At 53.0% G+C, this 7751-nt stretch overlaps 1 protein-coding gene across 5 annotated transcripts in view; it reads right to left on the reverse strand.

Annotated features, from left to right (window-relative positions):
* The window catches only part of ANKRD11 (ankyrin repeat domain 11), a 119495-nt gene extending 118278 nt beyond the window's left edge, over nt 1-1217 (reverse strand). For all 5 annotated transcript variants that reach the window (XM_043898304.1, XM_043898302.1, XM_043898306.1 and 2 more), the window contains exon 1: nt 924-1217. The gene's annotated coding sequence lies outside the window, so the exon portion shown is untranslated. The remainder of the gene's footprint in view (nt 1-923) is intronic.
* Between the last annotated feature and the right edge of the window lie 6534 nt (nt 1218-7751).

Raw genomic sequence — 7751 nt, forward strand, 5'->3', positions numbered from 1 at the left:
CCGCGCCGCTGCCCCGCATTCCTGCCCCTCCGCGGGCCCACGCGCCTCCCGCGGCCCCAGCGCCCCCTCTCCCTCCAGGGCCCCGGCTCTCCCGCCCCCTCCGGCTTGGAGCCCGAAGCCGCCTGCTCCCATTTCAAAACAGCGATAATAATAGGGACGCTGGGAATAACAACTACAGCCCACACCGCGAAAGCGCCCCTCCCGCGGGTCAGAGGTCGGCGCCCCGCTCTCCAGGTGCCCGGGGCCCTCCGCAGCTCCAGAACGGCCTTTCAAGGTTGCCTGGGCCCCCCAGGCCCGCCTGGAACGTCCAACGGCCCCCCATCTGCCCCTCGCGCTGCCCCGGGACCCCTAGGTCCCCAGGCCCAGCCGAAGCGTCCCGTCGGCCCCTCGGGCTTCCCAAGCTCACTCAGAGCCCACCCTCAGCCGCCTACGAGCGCCCCCCCCCCCCCCAGGCCTGCCCCGAGCCCCTGTCGGCTCCTCAGAACCCCTGAAGACCCCCGTCGGCCCCTGCCCGCCCACAGTCCATCCTCTGCCCCCCCAAGGCTGCCCGAGACCCCTGTAGCCCCCCCCGCCAAGGCCCCAGGCCCGCCAAGAGCTCCTCGTCAGCCCTCTGGGCCCTCCAGGCCCACCCCGAGCCCACCCTAGCCCTCGTCTGCCCCTCAGGCCAGCCTGGAGCCTCTCGTCAGCCCCCGGCCCCCAAGTCCGCCCGAAGGCCACCACCGACCCGCCCGGCTGCCCCCCACAGGCCCGCCTGAATCCCCCCACAAGTCCGTCCGGAGACCCAGAGCGCCGTCACCACTGCCCCGGACCCCGGACCCCAGGCCCGCAGGAGCCCGCCGCGCTGCTCCGCTCGGCGCGCAAGGCCTGCAGGCCGCGAGGCAGCCCCACGGCCGCCCCGAACCCCGCGCGGCCGCGGCTCTCACCGGCTCCGGCTCCGACTCCGGCTCTGGCCCGCGGCTCAGCGGCGGCGCGCGGGCGAGGCCATGCAGCCCCGGCCCGTCACCGGCCCGCGGCCCGAGCGGGAAGGCGGCGCGGGCTCCGAGCGCCGGCGAGGCGGGCGGAGACGAGCCCGCCCTCGGGCGGCGCCGCGGCGGTCGGGCTCTCACTGAGGGGGCGTCGGGCCGCGCGCTCGGCGGCGCCTCCCCGCTTGGGGCCCTCGCTCCATCGCGCTCCGGCTCGGGCGGCCTCTGGCTCCGGGACCCGGCGGCGGCTGCGGCGGCGCCGGCAGCATGAGACGTTACCTCCCATTGGCCCGCCGTATCCGCCACCACCATTGGTCCGCCGAGTTCGGGCACAGGGATGCTTACGTCACGGCGTCGGGGAGGAAGTGAGCCTGGGGCCAAGGGAGACGGCGAGATTGACAGTATCTGGGAAGGGCTGGGGCGGGACCAGAAGGACGTCCGGGGTCGGATTGGACAAGGTCGTGCGTCCAGGCGCAAGAGTCACTGAGGTAGCGAGAAGCTGGATTGGCTACGTATTTCGCACATGGGGCGGGTCTTTGGGCCTCAGGCATGACGATTGGCCTTTCCAAGTGCCGGAAGCGGCGAAGGGAACTGTCGGGAGCGGGTCTGGGCGGAAGGCGCTAGAAGGCGCGGTGTGGCTAGCCGCCCACTGGGAGGGAGGCGCGCCCGCGAGTTCAGGGCCGGGGAGGGGGCGGTTGGTGCTCTGTCAGCTCACACCCAGACCATTCTGCTCTGGTTGCACCTGCTGCTGGCGCAGGGACGCTTGACCACCGTCCACCGACCGAGTTGCCTCTCAGATCTGCTTTTTTAAAGGGAACGAAGATCCTTCAAGCCGCGCGGCGGGGCCAAAGAGAAAAACACTGACTTCAACCAAATAGGGAATTAAAATTAGGAAATATGAATAAGGAGGCAGTTTGCCTAGAAGTAATCTGAGAACATACTAAAGCAAAAGCAAAGTGAAGTTCCACAGAAGCAGAACTTATGAATAAAAATATACAGTAGCGAAAAGAAGTGCAGAGAAAAGGAAAGAATGAAACCTTTGAACACATTAATTCACAAATGTTTACTGAGTGTCTGTTACCGGCCAGGCACTAAATCAGGCACTGAAAACGAGCTGGAACGGCGGCTCTATCTACCAGCATGTGGTTTCTCACCATGGAGGGAAGACACACGTTCGTTGAATAGTCATACAAGTACCTAATTACAGGCTGTGATAAGTGCTTTGAAAGAGAAGTATAGGGAGTTATGAAGGAATACTGAGTGAAAATCAGGTCTAGTCTGGGCAGTGGCTTGACACTTAAGGTGCTGCCAGAAGGCTGAAGAAGTAAGAGTAAGATGTGGTGGAGAACATCCAGTAAGGTGGCTTCTAGCCACATGTGACAAGCACTGGAAATGTGGCAAGTCCAGGTTGACATGTGCTGTGAATATAAAATATCAGATTTCGAAGGTGTGGTGTGAAGAAAATAATGTAAAATGTAAATAAGTAAATCTTTGTATTTATTACATGTGGTGTGTGAGCTTAGTCACTCACCCTTTGCAGCCCTATGGACTGTAGCCCACCAGGCTCCTCAATCCATGGGCTTCTCCAGGCAAGAATACTGCAATAAGTTGCCATGCCATGCCCTGCTCCAAGGGATCTTCCCAACCTAGGCATAGAACCCACATCTCCTGCATTACAGGCAGACTCTTTACTGCTGAACCACTGGGGCAGCCCTACTATATGTGGAAATGATAGTGTTTGGGACAATTGCATTAAAATATAGTGTTAACGTTAATTAAATCTTCTTTTTTCTTTTTAATTGTAGCCACTTGGGAATTTTAAATGACATCCTGGCTGCATTCCATTTCTGTTGGACCACCCTTGGGCAAAGGGGCAGCCTAACCCATGTCCTTAAGGTGGAGAGAGGCCTGGTGGCTGGAGGGACAGCATTCATTTATTCAAAGCACACTGAGGGCTTTTGAGTGCCTACTATGTGCCTGGAACAATTCTAAAAGTGAAAAAATGAATGTTAGTCCCTCAGTTGTGTCTGACTCTTTGGGACCCCATGGACTGTAGCCCACCAGGCTCCTCTGTCCATGGGATTCTCCAGGCAAGAATAATGGAGTGGGTTGCCTTGCCCTTCTCCAAGAGATCTTCCCGACCCAGGGATCAAACCTGTGTTTGCCTTCACTGTAGATAGGTTCTTTACCTTATGAGCCATAAGGGAAGACCAGCACAATTCTAAGGTCTGTATTAAATATGGGGTAGTGGGGGCCTCAGATTAGATCACCTTTGAGCTGAATCACAAAGGAAGCAAGGCATGTGGATTGGGGAAGAGCACCCCAGCACTCACAGGAAGGAGCCTCAGCAACCACAGAGCAAAGCTGGAGCAAATGAGATGAGGGAAGTGCCTGGTAAGAGTCCCAATTCAGAGTTGAAATTTCACTCTAAATGAAAACTAAACCACAGAGAGTCTCAGGAAGGTGAGGGACCCACTGTTGAAAGGGTCACTCTGGAGCTGATGGGAGCATGGAGGAGGTGGCTGTGATGTCCACACTGGTGAGACAGTGGCATCTGGGATGTGTTTTTGAAGATAGAGTAGGCATGATTTTGTGAGCTGTGAGAGAAAGAGGCAGGTCTGGGATGCAGTCAACATTGGCTGGAAAGACAGGGAGGAATAGGTCTGGGTCACAAAACTGGGAATTTAGTTTTATACAGTTAAGTCTGAGATGCTTGGGCCTCCTCATGGAATACTAGGGGGACAGCAGCAGAGAGGTGGCCAGACCTCTGGAGGCCTCCAGGCACAGGGCTGGATCTCAGCCTGCAAGTAGCACCTGCAGTGAAGGGCTCAGAGGCAGCAACTGCCAAAACAGTGCGAACTTGACAGGGGGCTAGCAGGAAAGCTGTCACAGTGGCTCTGGAGAAAAGAGACACAGGAAGAGTGATGGAGACCTAGAGAAGGTGGACAGTGGCAGGGTGGTGGGACGGGGTCAGGAGCCAACCGCCTGCTGGGCTAGGGGGTTGGAAGGGGCCTGCCAGAGCCAGCATTGCCACATCTTCTAGTTTTTTATTGGAAAATAAATTTTGATTGGACGTTTCAAGAAGAGCACATTTCAATAAGAGTTCAACAATCTGTCAAACATTGTGCGGCCAAACAAAACATCAGATCTACAAATTCCTGACCTTGATCCCTAAGGGGCAGTTCTCCAGCCCTTGCCTGTGAAGTCTGCTTTCCTTCAGCAGTTACCTGGGCTCACCTGAAGGTTCTGGCCCAGAAGCTCTGGGAGAAGCCCAGAGCATCCCCAAGCCCAGTCAGGAAGGCCTGCCCCAGCAGCACCTGTGCTTGAGCATCTCCCATTCTGCTCTCTGAGTGTATGCACCACCGCCCATACCTCCCCGTCCACCCCCCACCCAAAGCTCCTAGGTTCACCTTGCAAACGCCTATTCAGGCCTATGTTTGCCAGGAACTGACCTGGGAACTGTGTACTGAGCCACGAACAAAACCAGGTTCCTGCCAAAGGCACTCGTGTTCCAGCATGTCTGTGTCTCTGGAACCCAATGGAGCTCATAGTTGACCAGACACAAGCCAGCCCATGGCTCCCCCAGTGATGCTGGGTGCCCTCCTGGAGAAGAAATGATGCATCCTACCTGGCTCTTCCCTGAGTGAAGGCACAAGCACCTTTCTGCACTCGCCAGCCACCTACACCCCTGTGCCATGTATGGCCTGGGAGAGTGGCGGGCTGCTGTGCCCAGTGGAACTCCTCCCTCCGTTGCAGAGTGGTCAGAGCAGGCCCACAGCCTGGCACCTCCCTTCTTCTTTTTCCCTGGGGCCCTGTGTTAAGAACTGGCATCTGGGTTTGGGCCCAACTGGCCCAGCCTCAGCCCTGTGCTCGACCCCAGCTTGCTAGCATTCTCAGCATTAGAATCTGGAACCCAGGTTCATTTCACAGTAAATTATTACACGTTTCACTTTCCAGTTACCATAGCTCTGTGTTGCTCAGTTGTGTCCGACCATGGGATTTTCCAGGCAAGTGTACTGGAGTGGGTTGCCATTTCCTTCTCCAAGCTTTTTTTTTTTTTATTTGGCTGCATAGAGTCTTAGTTGTGGCATGTGGGATCTAGTTCCCTAACCAGGGATCGAACCCAGCCCCCCTGTATCAGGAGCATAGAGTCTTAGCCACTGGACCACAAGGGAATTCCCTCTCCAAGCTTTGTGTTGTATTATCCCCCAAACCTCAAGAGGAGGAGGAACTGTGGCAGAAAGCAGGATTCAGATATTCCTGTGGCCCCTGAACTTGGGGCCATCAGAACACCCCCCCCAATTTTTAAAACTCTCCTCCCAGTACTTTTCCTGTAGTCCTACAAGTTTTGATGTCATGTTAAGAGTTGAAATATGATGATGTAATTTTTTCTTTAATCAATTCATCACAAATCCAACTAGAAGACTGAGAGTGAAAATAAGTCTTCCTAAGACATATCCTAATCACACTGTCCTACACTTGCACAGTGAATTTCCACCTGCAGAAGGCGAGGGCCTTGCTCAGTTGGAAGATGGACACATGCTCATTCAGCAAATGATTGGATGCCGGATACGTGTGCTGGACAATAGTACAGCCTCAAAAAAAAAAACACAAAAATGTGTTGACACTTTCACAGTCAGATAGTCAGGACTTGACACACCATCTTGTAATAATGTAACTGGAGTGGGATGTGCCAGAAGCTTTCTCAGGCAGCCACATTCAGTCAGTGGCATGATACCCCCCTGCAGCCCCCTCCTTGGGTTTCTGAGAAAGCCACAGACATCCCTGTGCTTCTCGCCATCCATGGAAAGCCACCCCTGGGGACACAACTGAGCTCTGCTGGTGACAGTGGTTGGGACAGCAGTCCTCTGGCTAGTGCCAGTTCTTCAACTAACTACAATGATTATTTTCCAGGATGGTAAATTCAGACCATTTTACTAATGCTGAATTCAGTAAAGACTTTATATGAAAAACAAATTCCCCAAATTGTCCCTCGGTACTTAGCTGGAGAGGTGCCCAGAGGAGCAATGTTTTTTATTTTATTTTATTTTATTTTTGGAACAATGTTTTTTAATTTTTTTTTCAATTGAAGTATAGTTAATTTATAATGTTTTGTTGGCTTCAAATGTACAGCAAAGTTATTCAATTATACATATATATGCATGTTCTTTTTCAGATTCCTTTCCATTATAGGTTATTACAAGGTATTTTATACAGTAGTGTGTGTATGTTAATCCCAAACTCCTAATTTATCTCACCCTGCCCCCAAACCCTTTGGTGACCATAAGTCTGTTTCTCTATGTCTGTGAGTCTATTTCTGTTTTATAAATAAGTTCATTTGTGTCATATTCTACATTCCACATGTAAGTGGTATCATATATTTTTCTGTCCCTGACTTCACTTCATGAGATAATCTCTAGGTCCATCCAAAGAATAATCTCGAATCTAAGTTCCCTTCTTAAATGTATGATGCTCATAGATGTCTTTGGTGGAAAATAATTCTAGTTACATCAGAATTGCCATGTTTGACTTAGACCACTAGCTTGCAAGTGAGGTTCCAGAGGGTCCTGGGGGAGGTACACAGGACCCTCTGTGCGAGTTGGCAAAGCTCAGCTCTCTTCCTGATGGTACTAGTTGGAGTCTGTCTGTTTCCCTCTCCTCCTGAGTGTACGTCCATGACGTGGGACAACCACGTCCCTCTGACACTGAGGAGTGTACTTTCTTGTATTTTAAACATTTCTCAGTTCTGATAGGAATATGGTAAATATCCGTAGACACAACCCACGTAAACAAAAGCTCTTTGGATGTGCTTCCCCAGTGGTCCAGTGGTTAAGAATCCACCTGCCAGTGCCAGGGACACAGGTTCGATCCCTGGTCTGGGAAGATTCCACATGCCTCAGGGCAACTAAGCCTGTGTGCCACAACTACTGAAGCCCTCTTGCCTAGAGCATGTGCTTTGCAACAAGAGGAGCCGCTGCAATGAGAAGCCCATGCAGTGCAACTAGAGATTAGACCCTACTCGACACAACTAGTGAAAGTCCTTGCGCAGCCACAAAGACCCAGCATGGTGAAAAATAAAAATAAAGTATTGGGCTATTCCATAGAATCTACAAGGACCTCCTAGGTGGTTCAGTGGGTAAAGAATCCTCCTGCCAGTGCAGGAGACTTGGGTTTGATCCCTGGGTTGGGAAGATCCCTGGAGAAGGAAATGGCAGTCCACTCCAGTATTCTTGCCTGCGAAATCCTATGGGCGGAGGAACCTGGTGTGATGCAGTTCAAGGGGCTGCAAAAGAGTTGGACACAACTAAGTGACTAAACAACAGCAACATAGAATCTGCATATGTAAGGGCTTAGCTGGAGCCAAAGGTGATGTAGCTGTGAGCACAGCAGGCCTTCACCGACCACGCAATAATCATGCTAAGGTCAAGTCCCAAAGGATACAAAGACATTTTAAAATAGTGCCTTGAAAGTCGCTCAGTCGTGTCCAACTCTGCGACAGTCCATGGAATTCTCTAGGCCAGAATACTGGAGTGGGCAGCCTTTCCCTTCTCTAGGGGATCTTCCCAATCCAAGGGTCAACTCAATCTCTCGCATTGCAGGCGGATTCTTTACCAGCTGAGCCACAAGAGAAGCCCAAGAATACTGGAGTAGGTAGCCTATCCCTTCTCCAGCAGATCTTCCCAACCCAGGGATCGAACAGGGTGCCTCCTGCATTGCAGGTGGATTCCTTACCAGCTGAGCCATCAGGGAAGCCCCAAACTAGTGCATGACGTGCATATAATACATAAG

The sequence above is a fragment of the Cervus elaphus genome, chromosome 4, assembly GCF_910594005.1.
Source record: "Cervus elaphus chromosome 4, mCerEla1.1, whole genome shotgun sequence".
In the NCBI taxonomy this organism is placed as follows: domain Eukaryota; kingdom Metazoa; phylum Chordata; class Mammalia; order Artiodactyla; family Cervidae; genus Cervus; species Cervus elaphus.